This window comes from Delphinapterus leucas, chromosome 14, assembly GCF_059928025.1.
Source record: "Delphinapterus leucas isolate spDelLeu-1000000601 "Yukka" chromosome 14, BTC_Dleu_Yukka2, whole genome shotgun sequence".
In the NCBI taxonomy this organism is placed as follows: domain Eukaryota; kingdom Metazoa; phylum Chordata; class Mammalia; order Artiodactyla; family Monodontidae; genus Delphinapterus; species Delphinapterus leucas.
The window spans coordinates 73,909,288-73,925,343 of NC_143142.1; the positions used below are offsets into that span (position 1 = coordinate 73,909,288).

At 45.8% G+C, this 16,056-nt stretch overlaps 1 long non-coding RNA gene across 3 annotated transcripts; it reads left to right on the forward strand.

Annotated features, from left to right (window-relative positions):
* The first annotated feature begins 598 nt into the window (after positions 1 to 598).
* On the forward strand, positions 599 to 13,986 carry LOC149747650 (uncharacterized). Of its 3 annotated transcripts, XR_016387647.1 has the most exons (6): positions 624 to 1,626; positions 5,307 to 5,419; positions 5,705 to 5,799; positions 7,717 to 7,792; positions 8,177 to 8,748; positions 12,341 to 13,982. It is a non-coding gene; the product is annotated as an uncharacterized LOC149747650 (long non-coding RNA). The 3 variants fall into 3 exon arrangements; XR_016387648.1 differs by having other exon boundaries at positions 599 to 1,626; positions 5,307 to 6,687; positions 12,341 to 13,986; XR_016387646.1 differs by having other exon boundaries at positions 613 to 1,626; positions 5,307 to 5,799; positions 12,341 to 13,983.
* The last annotated feature ends 2,070 nt before the right edge of the window (positions 13,987 to 16,056 follow it).

Here is a 16,056-nt window from a genome sequence, read left to right on the forward strand (position 1 = left end):
TGCAGGGAGCAGGGTCTACTCTTCGTTGTGGTGCGCAGGCTTCTCGTTGCGGTGGCTTCTCTTGTTGCAGAGCACGGGCTCTAGGCACGCAGGCTTCAGTAGTTGTGGCACACGGACTCAGTAGTTGTGACCCACGGGCTCTAGAGCGCAGGCTCAGTAGTTGTGGCACAGGGGCTTAGCTGCTCCACGGCATGTGGGATCTTCCCGGACCAGGGCTCGAACCCGTGTCGCCTGCATTGGCAGGTGGATTCTTAACCACTGCCCCACCAAGGAAGCCCGGTTTGCTGTTTTTTCTAAACCTACTTTGCGAATGAATGGGGCGGAGTGAGGCTCTAAGTATTATGCAGATTGTGAAACTGAGTTTTTGGATGGTTAAGTGACTTTTCCAAGGTCACAAAGCCATAGAATGGCCAAGCCAAGGCTTCAGATGCACCCCCTGGGTCACTCGCAAGTGCATATAGGGTGAATATGCCACCCCTGCTCTTAACCAGGTCCTGAAACCAGGAGTGTGATCTCAGTTGGAATACTGTGGGTTTTGGCCAGGTTCGAGTCTTGGCCAAAACCCAGATTGGGACTTGAACCCACGTGCCCGAGTGGTTTCAGGACTTAATGAAGCTCAGGTTCTTGATGTCTCATCACAGAAAGAATTCAGTGAGAGACAAAGTGATAGGTAAGAAGAGGATATATTTAGAGAAAAACACACTCCACAGAGTGCGGACCATCTCAGAAGGTGAGAAAGGCACCAGGGTCTGGGGTTGTCAGTTTTTATAGGGGTGGGTAATTTCATAGGCTAATGAGTGGGAGGAGTATTCCAGCTATTTCAGGAAGGGGTGGGGATTTCCCGGAATTAGGCCACCGCCCACTTTTTGATCCTTACGGTCGCCCTAGAACTGTCATGGCGCCTGTGGGTGTGTCATTTAGCTTGCTGATGTGTTACAATGAGCGTCTACTGAGGCTCAAGGTCTAGTGGAAGTCAAGTTGTCCACCATCTTGGACCCATTTGGTTCTAATCCGTTTACGTCATGTCCTCAGGCTATGTCATTGTTTCAAAGGTTGTGCCCTGCCCCCTTCCCTCCTGTGTCCGCAGGAGGCAGGAAAAGCATAGAGGGATGGGTGCGTGATGCTGAGTTGTTCAATGGGCCGGAGGAGCTGGGGGCGGAGGAGGAGGACTTCGAAAGGGTAGAAGGTTCCACCTCAACAAACTGAGCTGGACTGGTTTCTCAGGAAAGACACACGGAACCAGTCCCGCATAAGGCATAAACCCGCATGCCAACTCAGTTCTTTTCTTCCAAGAGAAATAGAGCTCTCCTTGGACCAGGCAAGCTCGTGTGAGCGGTACGTGCAAGGGAGAGGCAGGTGATCTTGTGCCCTGGAGCTGAGCGAGCCTGGCTCCAAATCTCGGCTCTTTCTTTTTCCATAGCTGCAGTTTGACCTGGGGCAAGCCCTCTAGCATGGGTTCCTCGGCTGGAAGATAGGCTGTGTGAGGCCGAAATGCAACAAGGAGTGTAGCAAGACGCCTAGCACAGGATGCAGACCCACATATGGGAGCTATTATTAGCTTCTCCCTGCAGGCGGAAGCGGAATTGCACGCGGAGTGCAGGCTCGCTGGGAACCAGAGCGGGGGAGGTAAGCGCGTGATTCAGCTGCCCGGTGCATCCTTTCCGCGCGGGCTACACCTGCCACGTTCGCTGGCACCTACCGCCGGGGGAGGTTTTGGGTCCGGCGCTGTCAAAGCTGGAATCCGACTGGAGTTTATTCCCCCCAGGATTGACACATTCTTTCTTTAGATATGCTAATACAGTCAATTAGATTACAGGCTAGTCTGGCCTTGGCAGGCTTTGTCTCTTAAGCGACTTTACCTATCTCAGGCCTTTCATATTAGATTTTTTTAATAGTGCATCTCAAAGGAGGACTTTTAACCCTAGTTCCGAGTTCTTTCAGGGGTACCCCAGTCTGGTGACCTCCAACCCCGACCCGGGCTCATCCATTCTTCCATCCTGGTATCTACTGGGACCTTGGGCACTTTTTTTTTTAAATAAACATTAGAAACTACATCTCACTTTCCTAATCAATGAACTAGGTTGTTCGGTGAGTTAAGAAGAATAAATGAAGTCATCCTTGAAGGATTAAATGAGAAAATCTTGAGTACCATAGTGTACGGTGGATAGTAACATTTAATAAATGTGTTGAATGAGTGAATGAATAAATATTACCTTTGATTACTGGGGCCGCCTGTCATGTGCCAGGCACTTTGCTACTCTTTGGGGATATAATGCTGAACCAGATAGCGGTCCTGCCCCCTTGGAGCCTACAGTCCTTGAGGGATAGAGACAAACAAGAAACCCCCATGCAGGGGAATAAACGCAACCACTGGAGAAATACAGGGTGTTCCTGGAGTGCCTAGCTAGAGGACCAACATCAGTGACAAGGTCTCCGAGGCTCCCCAGAGGATGTGGGCTCCTGATGCTAAAAGCTCAGCCTCTCTGCACCAGTGCAGAATCAAATCTCGGAGACAGTTCTGAGTGAAGCAGAAAAGGATAGCTTCATTACTTTTGCAGGCAAAGGGGCACAGAACGGGCTCCTGCCTTGAAAGGGAAAACTATGTGTCCCAACCCCAGAGGATTTGATGAGGGGTTTATAACAGTGGTTCAAGGGCGGGATCTCTGACAAGATTAGGGTGTGAGCAGGGCCTGCCCTCCTTTAATGTCGTCTCAGGTGGTCGCTCTCCTAATCTCCATGAGCTTCTCTGCTCGCTTTAATCTCGCCTCAGATGGTTTCTTCGCTGCTCCTCCCTTGATTAGCAATTGTTAGAATCTGCCCTTTGGAACTCAGGGAAGGTCATGGAGGCCGGAGTCTTCCCTAAAAGAAACAGGGGAGCAAAAATAAGGCCTCCGTGCCTGGGAGCCCCACAGGGCCCCGTTCGATTTCACTCCAAGATATGACATGAGTGGTAAGAGTTAGCCAGCCAGAGGTGGAGCACCTCAGTGCCCTGGTGCAAAAGTCTTCAATGCAAGAAAGACTTTCTTCCTACAGTGAGGCCCTGAGGGACTATGGGAGTGTACCTTGCGATGCGGGGGGATTTGGGTCTGAGAAGAGGCATGAGAGGTAAGCAAGGGTTAGACTTTGGAGAGCTGTGTAAACCACGTAAGGGAATTGGATTTTATCCTAAGTACCATGGGTGTTTAGGAGACAGGGTCCACAAGCTTGATAAAAATGACTCAGGGCTTTCAAGCTTGGACTCCATGTGGAGTAGTGGTCAATATGAGACAGGAGGAAGGGGGCAGGGCACAACCCTTAAAGAAGGACACAGCCGTTGAGAAAAACTGGATATGTCAGAAAGTGGTTAGAACTGGTTAGGCCCAAGATGGTGGAAGATTAGACTTCCAGTAACCTTGAGCCTCATTATACCCTCATTTTAATACATTAGCATATGCTACGTGACATGCCCACAGGCACCATGACATTTCTGAGGCTGGCCAAAGACTGGGTGGTGGCCTAGTTCCTGGAAATCCCCACCCCTTCTCCAGAATAGTTGGAATAATCCTCCCATTCCTTAGCCTATGAAATTACCCAGCCCCTAAAAACTAACGACCCCGTATTTCAGGCCACGCTCGCCTTTTGAGACGGACCTCATTCTGTCTATGGAATGTGTATCTCTCTCAATAAACCTGCTTTCACTTTGCTATGGCTCACTCTTGAATTCTTTCCTGTGCTAGGCCATGGACCCTCACTTGGCAGCACATCCCAGGGACCCATGTTCCGAGGCTTGGGACGTGAGGTGGTCTGCTCCCCCTCTCCACTTTTCCTTTGATTATTTTTATTTTTATTTTTTGCGGTACGCGGGCCTCTCACTGTTGTGGCCTCTCCCGTTGCGGAGCACAGGCTCCGGACGCACAGGCTCAGCGGCCATGGCTCACGGGCCCAGCCGCTCCACGGCATGTGGGATCTTCCCGGACCGGGGCACGAACCCGTGTCCCCTGCATCGGCAGGCGGACTCTCAACCACTGCGCCACCAGGGAAGCCCTCCTTTGATTATTAAAATTTAGCTCACTTAGTTCTCGGGGCAGAACCGTCTTGCCTTGCCGGCTTGTATTCTTCACAAGCTTCCTATATTAATAAATCTATTTCTTACCTATCACTTTGCCCCTTGCTGAATTCATTCTGTGCCAAGACATAAAGAACCTGAGTTTCATTAAATCCTGAGACGAGTTGTGTAGTTTCAGTCGGAAGAGTGTGGGTTCAAGTCCCATCTGAGGTGCGGTTCTAAATAGAACATGGCGCCCGACTGCCTGCGATTGAATGCTGACGCCATCGTTAGAGGCTGTGAGCTCGAGAAAATTACCCAGCCTTATTTGTAAGCTGAGATAATCACAGGGCTCAACTCATAGGTGTGTGTGAGAATGTGGGTTAAATGAGATAATAGATACAGAGCAAGATACTTAGAGCGATACCTGGCGGGGAGTCAGGGCAGCGTCAGTGTTGGGTATTATCCTTGCTACTACAACTCACACACCTAGAACCACAGGTCTGGGGAGTGTAGGGGGAGGGGGAAGCTTACAAACTGCCAGGTGAAGGAAACGCCAGGAACTTGGAGATCCTCCTCTTAGTTTAGTCATGGTTCTTACACACTTGATTACTTGGTTTCAATAGCTGATTAGAAAAGGAGGAGGTGCTGGAAGTAGATTCCCTAGGAAAGGCAAAAGTAACTCCTAAAGGCTCAAGGAAGATCGAAGTACCAGGAGAAACAGATGCAAGAACCTATGCACCCAAAGCATACGAAAATCTTCACTGTATTCTAGTACAATTACTGACAGCATAAAGACTCTGTTCAGAAAATGGCTCGCCCATGAAGGTGGGAGTATGTCTTATGAACTTTAGAAGTAATGTTAAGTTGGACAGAACATAGATTCACAAGAGATCCAGTGCTAAACCTCCCAGTGTATGTATGGTATCTCTTTCTATAAACCTCAGCTCCAAGATGCCTGGCCATTTAGGTCTTGCACCTGTTTCCATATTTTTCTCTAATGGGATTGTTTCTTGGATCTTTGAAATTTTCCTGGCAGGCTCTCAGTAGCAAACTGTGCCAGCTAACCTCACTTTCTTCCTGTATCGCGCCACTGTATTCTTGGTATCCCATCATTTACTTCAAGACATCCTGAGATATACATTGCTCAGAATTATGCTGTAGGGTGAAGGTATAGCGAAGCTTAAAGGCATTAGCAAGACAAAAGACATACGTGGCTATTTCTTTGTATAAAGGTAGATGTTTTCCGTTTTTATTTTATTTATTTATTTTTTTCTTCCAGGTGGGTGAGATATGGAATAAACAGAAGAAAAAGAAAACTTGGTTTGCATCTGGGTGGAAGCTATTAAAGATCAAACCACAGCAAGAAATACTTTCCTCTGCTGTGTGGAAAAGGTGTGCTTTCTGAGCTTCTACCACCTTTCTGGTTTCCTGCCTCTGGAAAAGACCCATTAGAGGAACGCCACGGGTCACAAGAGTTACTTAGCTGAGTAAATACACATGAGTGATTGGGGGTGGGAGGATTACAAAGTCTTCTCTAAGTAACCAAGTCAAAACTAACAATACCCAGTTGTCAGAACATCAAATGAAGCTGCCCAAACTATCACCCTAGACACGGCCAAGTATTTTAAAGACTGGCCATTGAGGACAATATTTGATGGATGTAGTTTTGTTTTCTAGCTTACGTGAACAAGAGCGCCATGGAGGAACAACAGTGAATGCAGTTGGGGAAGGAAATCCGGCAATTGTAGATGGAGAACACTTGGCAAGACAAGGCATGGTTAGGGGTTGTTTAAAAAAAAAAAAAAGGATTTTGTTTTTACTGCCAAATTTATGGCTCAATTTTGATTCGTATCAGTGGGATTTGTAAGCTGTCCTTTGACTGGGGTTTGGCAGTGTGGTACATATTGGTGGTCTTAATCCAGTATCTGGACCAGAAAGCAAACGTTTTCATCTTTGGAATCCCCGTTACAATTGAAAATTTTCCAAGGAGACAGTGGAAGCCAGATGGGAATGCGGCATGCATCGCCCGGTTAGCACAAAGTCCTCGGTTGGTGCCGTATTGCTTTGTGCTTTCTTCTTTCCTTCCTGAACACTCACAGAGTGCCTACTGTGTGCCCAGCCTGATGAGACTCCAGAGCACTAGATGCTGGGGATTTAGAGCAGGGAATCCAACCACATCTTTGCTTCATGGAGTTTGCATTCAAATGGTAGGGAAAGGAATGAAAGATGCAATATAATTACGGTTGCCAGATTTAGCAAATAAAAATACAAGGCACCCAGTTAAATTTGAATTTCAGATGAATAATGAATTTTTTAGTGTTAAGTAGGTTCCAAAGATGGGATGTATTATATCTGGCAACCTTAAATATAATGCCAGGTAGTGGTAAGTGCTATGGGACAAATAAAACACAGTAAAGGGCTAACTAGAGATAGAAGGGGGCGATTTTAGTTAGGGCAGCAAGGGAAGCTCCCCTCTGACAAGGTGATGATGGAGCAGAGACATGAATGTAGTGAGGGAGGGAGCCAGGCTGGTAAATATCTGTGGAAAGCCATCCAAGACAGCAGGAACAGCACCGCAGAGACCCCGAGGTCCAGTACTAGGGTCACGAATTGGGCTCTGCACCAGTAAGCATTTAATAACTGAAATCAACGAACTCCAGGTCAGTCCACGGTTCTATTAGCCACTCATATCATATCCTAATTCTGCAATGTGTATTATTAAAGTCTAAGTGATGGGGGGGGTGGTAGAAAAGGACAAAGAATGGTAAGGAAGAAGGACAGTACGTGGAACTGTTGACCTTGGCACTGAGGATGGAATTCAGCCTCAAAGCTCCACACCAGGGTACTGGGAGAGCTCCTGTGGAACCTTATACTGCTACCTTGCTCTATGCTAGAGAGTACTACTGGGGTCTCTAAAGGCAGGCGAGTCTGTCAGATGGAAGGGCTGCTTTAAATCTCACCTGCAGGGACTTCACTGGTGGTCCAGTGGTTAAAACTCCGCGCTCCCAATGCAGGGGGCCTGGGTTCGATCCCTGCTTAGGGAACTAGATTCCACATGCTGAAACTAAGACCTGGTGCAGCCAAGTAAATAAATCTTAAAAATAAAATAAAATGTAAAAAAAAAGAAATCCCATCCTACAAGCGGAATAGTTTGGTATGAGGGTGAGCACTCCTATTATTTCTACACTTGCACGTATACTTCATGACTTCTTCACTATCAGAAAGTGCCCAGGGGCTTCCCTGGTGGCACAGTGGTTGAGAGTCCACCTGCCGATGCAGGGGACGCGGGTTTGTGCCCCGGTCCGGGAAGATCCCACATGCCGCAGAGCGGCTGGGCCCGTGAGCCATGGCCGCTGAGCCTGCGCGTCCGGAGTCTGTGCTCCGCAACGGGAGAGGCCACAACAGTGAGAGGCCCACATACCGCAAAAAAAAAAAAAAAAAAAAAGAATAGTTTTCCAAATTCTACCTAAAGAGCCAAAGCTCTAAGGCAAAGGTAAGCCTTCCTTGGCTTTATATTTGTTCGTGGGCTTTTGCTATTAAATTCTAAGTGCTTATTAGTATATTAGCTAGGATAGCAATCACAAAGGAAAATTGTCTATTCTGTGACAAGCTTCCTAGCAGAAACAATATAAATATTTTAACACGAAATAAATAAAGAGAAGGAAAATTGAAAACAGTTCTTTCCTCAGATCCGCCATATGTGCCCCTAAGATCCTACCCACCTGATCGTGGAGGAGTCCTGCGATGGTCTTGGTTTTACAGAGGGTAAGATTTTCCCCTCTTTTTTGGCAAGCTACTTTGGATTTGCTAAGGATAAAGGGATCAGACCTTTTTTCAAATTGAGATTGTCCTTATTTACCCAAATGCTTTATTACTTAGTAGGTTCCAGAGAGGAAGGTTTAGGGATACTTCTGTGCATGTTTTCTCTTTCTTCTCCAGTCACCTGGTACTACAACCTCAGACAGGATGGATGAGATGGATGAGGCTAGAGTCAAATTAGGGAGGCCCTGAAGAGGCAAAATCAGCAAGAACAAGAACTGGCCACTCCCCACCCCAGCCTGGACTTTGAGAACCTACATATACCTTAGTGTCTACGTTAACATCACTTTCTGTTCCGTTATTTTAATTAGCATTTCTTTATTCTTCCAGAGCTCTCCTGCCCCAGAAAATGGTTTGGTTGTTTCTTAGAAGAACTTCTCTAAAGACCCATCAACTCTTGATGAAAAGGACACAGTAATCCGTGCACTAAGATTCTTCAAATCCCTCACCTCTAAGTCCTCACCTTGCTGTTTTTACCAGTCCTGGACTCATGCCTCCTAGCCAAGCTCCCACATTGATAGGCCCACCTTAAACCAAGCTTCCAATTCTCAGTAAATTCTTTTATTTTATTTTTCCCATCCTCGCCCCTCCTCCCACCCCACCCCCTGATTCTGACCTTCCCCCTCCCTATGAGACATTGTGCAAGCATTTTTTTTTTTTTTTTTTTTTGTGGTACGCGGGCCTCTCACTGTTGTGGCCTCTCCCGTTGCGGAGCATAGGCTCCAGACGCGCAGACTCAGCGGCCATGGCTCACGGGCCCAGCCGCTACGCGGCACGTGGGATCTTCCCGGACCGGGGCACGAACCCGTGTCCCCTGCATCGGCAGGCGGACTCTCAACCACTGCGCCACCAGGGAAGCCCTGTGCAAGCATTTTGAGGAGTGTTCTCCCCGACTTCCTGTGGTGAGCCTTCAACTCAGCTTTGTCTTGTCAGCAGGTGGTGATGATCACGTGTGCGGGGCACTTTTGATGAGGGCACTTTTTCTTCCAGCGGAAAGGAATAACATGGTGTATATGCATTTAATGTGATAAGCTGCTTGCTTAAGGGCTGTTTGGTGAGCAGAAATTGCTTGAAAAGAGGTTAGCGATAAGTGAAGAAGTCTCTGTAAGAGAGCAGGAGAGGGACTTCCCTTGAGGGAAGTGGTTAAGACTCTGCGCTTCCATTGCAGGGGGCACGGATTCGATCCCTCGTTGGGGAACTAAGATCCCGCATGCTGCATAGTGCGGCCCAAACAAACAAACAAACAAACAAAAACAGAGAGAGCAGGTGAGAGGGAGCTCCTTAAACCAAGGCATCCACAGAGCTGGGGACAGAGGACAGGTGCACGGAGAAGGCTGCAGAAAGCACAGGCAGTCCTCGCCTCCTGGCTGTGGAGGCAGGAGTGCAACGTGGCAGAGGGATGGAGAAAGGAGCGTGGGGCCTTGAGTTGAACGTTGAGTTGAGTCACATGCCAAGGAGCGTTGAGTCACATGCCACCATGGAGAATGGGAGAAGAGGAGGTACATTTTGGACCTCCCGAGTTAGACATGACTGTCAGTCATTTCTCGAGCTTACTTGACAATTCATTGTGATCTGGAGTTAGAGGAGATGTTAGGGCTAGAAACAGAGATTTGGGAATCCAGAATAAAGAGATACTTGAAGCCCTGAGAACGAATGTGTTTCCCCAAGGAATGCAGAGTTCAAAAAGAAGAGGGTCAAAGATAGAACCTTGAAATATGAAAAAGAATGTGTGTATATATATATATATATATATATATATCACCATTGTAATTCAACTATACTTCAATAAAAAATACATTTTTAAAAAAAGATAGAAGGGCTTCCCTGGTGGCACAGTGGTTATGAATCCACCTGCCCATGCAGGGGACACGGGTTCGAGCCCTGGTCCGGGAAGATCCCACATGCCGCAGAGCAGCTAAGCCCGTGCGCCACAACTACTGAGCCTGTGCTCTAGAGCCTGCGAGCCACAACTACTGAGCCCACGTGCCACAACTACTGAAGCCCGCGTGCCTAGAGCCCGTGCTCTGCAACAAGAGAAGCCACCGCAATGAGAAGCCCGCGCACCACAAGGAAGAGTAGCCCCCGCTCGTCGCAACCAGAGAAAGCCCGCACGCAGCAACGAAGACCCAACACAGTCAAAAATAAATAAATTTATTAAAAAAAAAAAAAAAAGAACTTTGAGAACATCCATATTTAACAGAGGACTGCAGAAAACTCAGCTAGGAAGAAAGGCTGAGAAAGCATGATCTTTAGAGAAAGGGAAATGGCATCAAGCTAAGGGAAAGAAAGAATTTCAAGAAGGGGCTGATGTGAGGAGTTCCACGCAGAATCCCCAAAGTAGGGACAATCTTTCAGACTATAGTTTCATTAGGGAGGCAGCCAGAAAGAGGGGTAGAGGGTTTATTTTACGCCCCAAGAGAAAGGGTCTTTATTCCTCTTGACTTAATTTGTGTTTCGAGGGTAAGGGTAGGATGGACTAGTTAAAAGAGTCTAGGAAGATGGGTAGCAGCCCCTGGAGGGGCTTAGTTACTGCTCCCTTTGCAAAGCAACTGAGGGGTGCCTGTGGTGTGCAGTGCCTGGTGCTAAGGTACAGTAAGTCCCCTACATAGGAACGAGTTCCATCTGAGAGCGCGTTCCTAAGTCCAATTTGTTCATAAGTCCAACAAAGTTAGTCCAACAAAGGTACCCAACTAACACAATCAGCTATATAGTACCGTGCTGTAATAGGTTTATAATACTTTTCACACAAATAATACATAACAAACACAAAAGATAAAACATTTTTCATCTTACAGTGCAGTACCTTGAAAAGTACAGTAGTAGAGTACAACAGCTGGCATCCAGGGGCTGGCACTGCAAGAAGAGTTACTGACTGGAGGAGGGAGAGGAGGTGGGAGATGGTAGAGCCGAAGGATCGTCAGCAGCGGGAGACAGAGGGCAAGCTGCAGTTTCACTCACGCCTGACGCTGATGGCACAGGTTCTGGTTCCTTGCTGGATTCAATTCTGTCTACCCTTTTGAAAAAATGATCCAGTGATGTCTGGGTAGTAGCTCTTTTTTCCTTGTCATAGATGACACGGTAGCACTGGATTGCATTCTGAACTGCTGCTGCAACCTTCGTGTACCGTTCTACATCCGGGTCTGTGCCTCAAAAACTAACAGTGCCTCCTCAGATAAAGAAAATCCCCTTGCCATTTCCTGCGTCGTGAATCTCTTCGGTTCTTTAGTTACTTCTTCCCCTTGTCTTTCTTGGTCCTTTCTCTGGGCCTCCAATTCCATCAGGTCTTCATCAGTAAGCTCCTCATGTTGCAGAGCAAGGAGTTCAATGAAGTCGTCCTCCTGCAGATCTAGCTTGAAATAAAGATACTGTCCTACTGTACTCTCTACAGTACTGTGAAGTACACAAAAGCACAACCGCTTGTAGAGGATGCACGCACGTGACAGTGTACGCCAGACACGTGAACTAACTTATGTAGTTGGACATGAGAACACACATTTCCAACTTGAAGGTTCGTAGGTAGGGGACTTACTCTAGTTTAACTGGTTGTGGTTTATGCTCTGAATTTTCCACGTGCTACAGTCAAGTTGACTTAATACTCTGTGTGATGGACTGGGAGGGACAAAATGAGAGAAAGGTCAGAGGAGAGGCGCTGATGGAAAGGGAGGATCCAGGAATCCTCTGGAAGTGATACAGTTGATTGCCTTCATATTTGGGGAGAGGCTGAGGTGGAAACTCAAGACGGGTGTGATGCTGATTATTTATCTGATCATGGTTATTTATTTCCCCAAATCTGGACTGTCAATGCAGTGAAATTAAGGAATACCAGTTTTCACTCTATCTAGCAAAAATTGAGCTTGTCCACTCAAGGAAAATTTTCAAGTCCAGTGGCTTTTACTCTCTTTTTTTTTTTCTTTTTTGGACCACGCCACACAGCATGTGGGATCTTAGTTCCTGACCAGGGATCGAATACGTGCCCCCTGCAGTGGAAGCGTGGAATCTTAACCGCTGGACCACCAGGGAAGTCCCCAGTGGCTTTTACTCTTGATGAATCACACCTATATATTCACTTATAAATTAAACACAGAGAGTACTATCCTGATATGTCTTGTACATTACAAATTATATGCAAAAACAGAAGTCAAAGAAGGTTGAAATTATGATGGACTAAACAATGTCATTAAAATTTAATTTTCTTTATGAACAGTATAAAGTATTTTGCTCTCATTAAAACTTTTAGTATTCAACCTGCATCTTTTTGGGAAATCTTGGTAGAACACATTGTGATAAAGTGATTTGAAGATCTTGTTCTAACTTCAGTTTCTTTTTACGTTGGTTGTTTTAAACGCTGTCTTAGTGGGAAAAGTTAGGTACCATTGGAACAGGTGGATCATTTTCACCGAGTGCTTAACGATAATGCTCACTTTTTCTTTTTTTTTCTTTTTTCTTTGCGGTACGCGGGCCTCTCTCTCACTGTTGTGGCCTCTCCCGTTGCAGAGCACAGGCTCTGGACGCGCAGGCTCATCGACCATGGCTCACGGGCCTAGCCTCTCCGCGGCATCTTCCCGGACCGGGGCACGAACCAGTGTCCCCTGCATCGGCAGGCAGACTCTCAACCACTGCGCCACCAGGGAAGCCCGATAATGCTCACTTTTTAATTCCACCTACCATCTGTGCAAAATGTTGAGTGGAAATTTGGGTGATGAGTCGCTGTTTCCCAATGTCAGTCAGTTGTTCCTGTAAATGGGAAGATGTTGCAATTGCATTTTTATATTTTAAACAAATAGGTTCAAATATACCAAAGCTCTTCATCTGGGAGTTGTATTTTTTTTTAAACAGTTTAGAAAATTCACTTTATGATATAAACTACATAGTTGATAGTTGTTAAAGGTAACATTCATACATAATTTTTAGCACCAAATCACAAGTGATTGCTAAACATCTCTTTCTGAAATCTAAAATGCTCTCTCCATAGCGTGAGTTTCTTTCTAAAAGTAATCACTTTCTTCCTCATGGTTAGAACATTATCTTTAAAAGAACAGATTAAGCTTTTTTGTTTTTCTCCTTTTTTGGCCTTGCCGAGAGACTTGTGGTATCTTAGTTCCCCGACCAGGGACTGAACCCCGGCCACCACAGTGAAAGCGCCAAGTCCTAACCACTGGACCGCCAGGGAATTCGCACGCATTTTTTGTTCTAACAAAATATCTGCCAGACAGTGTGTAATGGACAGCATTTACTAATGAAAAAGACAGCAGATTTGAAACTACTGTCTTTAAGAGGACAACGAATAGCTTATCTTTATAAAGTTCTTTGCTGTAACATATCCAGCAAACCACTGTGTGGTACGAAGATTTCAGTAGTGATGCCTCATCTTTCAAAGTCCAAGATTGAGTCTTTCTGGCAGGAAAGTCCTTCTTATACCCCCCCACCCCCCTTTAAAAATAAAATTAACCTCACTGATGATATCCTGTAGCAATCTCTGAAATTTTGGCTTCAATCTCTTGGCTGCAGTAGCTTATCTGTGAATGATTCAGTGATCAATTTTATGTGCTAGAATTTTTGTAATTTAATCCCAGAATTAAAAATTCCTGGAGAGTGGCTGCTTCTTTGGTTGTTATTGTTACAATAACATCAACTCAATATATGAGTTTTTAAAAAATCATATATTATTTCCATTAAAGAAATCATTTATTATTGAGAATATACCTTCTCTGCTAAACTTTTTATTTAGTTGTTCATAAAAAATCAGTTTGTACAGCTCTGTCATCACTGGAACAGGATCGTGCATATATGCCCTAAGCAGTGGCATGTTAGAAATAGCTGCTCTTCTCTTTCAACAGTACAACAATCTTCCCACACTGTGTAATTTATTCTAATACGTGTTTGCTCAAATCTACAGCAATATTTTTTAAGCATCTTCCAACTGTTTGCTGACAAATGAATGTATTTTATTTTGCAGTCATATTTTCTGGTTATTATTTTCCTAATTTAACATTTGTTGGTTTATATTTGTGTTTTCTACCTCTGCAGAAATAACCAATGTTTCCCTAGTGATATGTGGCTTTGGGTCTTTTGGTGTTAAATAAACTTATCATTGTTTAGCAAAAATTGTATTTAATCATCTCTTATCCCCAAATGTCATTGAGCAAAAAAATCCCTACGGGCGTTTAATCAATCTGGATGTTCTGAACACCTAATTTTTCAATGTCTTTCTATATGTGATGATGGCACTGGAGAGACCTCAGTGAGCCAAAGTATCATTGTCCCTGATCTCACAGGTTTCTTGTCACATGGGGAGAGAGCCAAAAACTCAAGTGTCAGGAATTCCCTGATGGTCCAGTGGTTAGGGCTCGGCGATTTCACCATGGTGGCCGGGGTTCAATCCCTGGTCCGGGAACTAAGATCCTGCAAGCCGCACAGCAAGTGTCACGTGAAAAGAATAACTTAGGGACATGTCAGGGCCACTCAGCTTGTACATGTAGAGAGAGGTCAAGGAAGGCTTCTCCAAGTGAGTGACGTAAATTTAGACCTAAAGATACATGGGAGTTAGTTAGACGAATGGGATTGGGAAGGGTGGGGAGAGCCTTCCGGAAAGAGGGAACAGCGCTGTGAAGGCCTGGCAGCGAGAGCCATCAGGTCTCATTCAAGGAACGAAAAGTTCTACAAGGCTGGATCTTAGAATGTGAGGAGGGAGGGCAAGGGATGTGGACAGGCAAACGGCTTGACTCATGGAGAGTCTTCTGAGTCTGGACCTTATTCTAAGGACAATGGAGAGATATGGAAAGGTTTGCGAAGAGGGGTGACAAGCTGGCATCTTTAGAAATGTTCCTAGGGTTATCGGTGTGGAGAATGTATTGGAAGTTGGCCAGGTTGGAGGCAAGAAGATCAGTTAGGGACCAGTTTTGAGCTGAGGGGATGAGCCGGAGGTTGAGTCCAGGTGATGGATATGGAGAGAAGGGACTGGAATCAACAGATCCTCGGGAGGTAGAATCCTCAGCACATGGCTATGGAATAGATGAGGTAGTAAGTGTCATCAGGTGGCAGAATCAAGGGGGAGGTGGATCTGGTTTGGTCAGTGTCTGGGGCTGAGTTTCTTAGAAATAGGCTCTGGATAATCTCTGGAGAGCCACCTGTGAGGGAGTGAGGAAGGCCAGATTAGGTAGAAGGAGTTGACCCACAGTGCTATGGAGACTGAGGCCTAAGCCAATTTCCAGGGAGTTCTGGAGCTAGGATGGCTCTTTAGAACTGGCCCAAATTAAGGCAAGCCTTGGTCTTGCTACATCAGCCAGACATTGGCTGCTCCCGGGGGAGGAGTGTAAACTTGGGTGAGACAGTTCACAGAACCTGGCACAAAATAGCTGAGGCAATTTGCCGGGGACTCAGTTGTGAGTGGTCAGCTCTCAATAGTCTCAGCAGCTAGGGGATGGGGGTGTATACCCCAAAGATGGTTCTAGACAAAACGCTTACAGTATCCACTACAGTGGCAAAAGATCTTGTTTAGCTTGGGACATGCTTATTTTTAGGTACTTGTGGGTTTATTATCCATTCTTTAGTTCACAAATAACTAGTTAATTTCAAGTATGGGATGTACAAGGTATTGGGCTAACTGCTACAGATGGTGGGGGGCGGAAGATGCAAAGATGAAGATTCACATACAGAGTGCCCAGGTAGCCTCTGTGCTGCAGGGAACCAATGAGATCCGTTCTTGGGTGGAAGTAAGTCCCCTTTCCTATGTGTTAGCTTCTCCTCCTTAAAGGATTAAGTCTGATTGTCTTTCCTTTTCTCACATACCTTCCTAGCTCTCCTCTTTCTCTTCTCCTCCTCTTAGTAGGAAAAAGCCCAAACAACCAGTTCCTTTCAAAGAAGCCCAGACATAATGTAAAAGTTACAAAGGGTTAGGAAATCTTATAAAGTTCTCAACAGGTATTGTCTGTTGGCCCATAGTTGCTGAAGGTGACTCTTTGCTGGTATCCCAATCCCAAAATTTCTTGCTCTTCTTTGATTCTCTAGAGTTCATACAACAACCGTTTCCTCGGTCCCTATCCTTTTCTTTCCTTAGGCAAGGCTGGCTTTTCAGCATTTAGGCCTAAAGAGGCAGTAGGAGATGAAGATTAGTGAATTCATCCAGGGCCCAGGAATTCGGAGGTCATTCGGATATCTAGGGGGACTCTTAAATAATGCCCAACTTTGAACCGTTAAATTAATTAAATGAG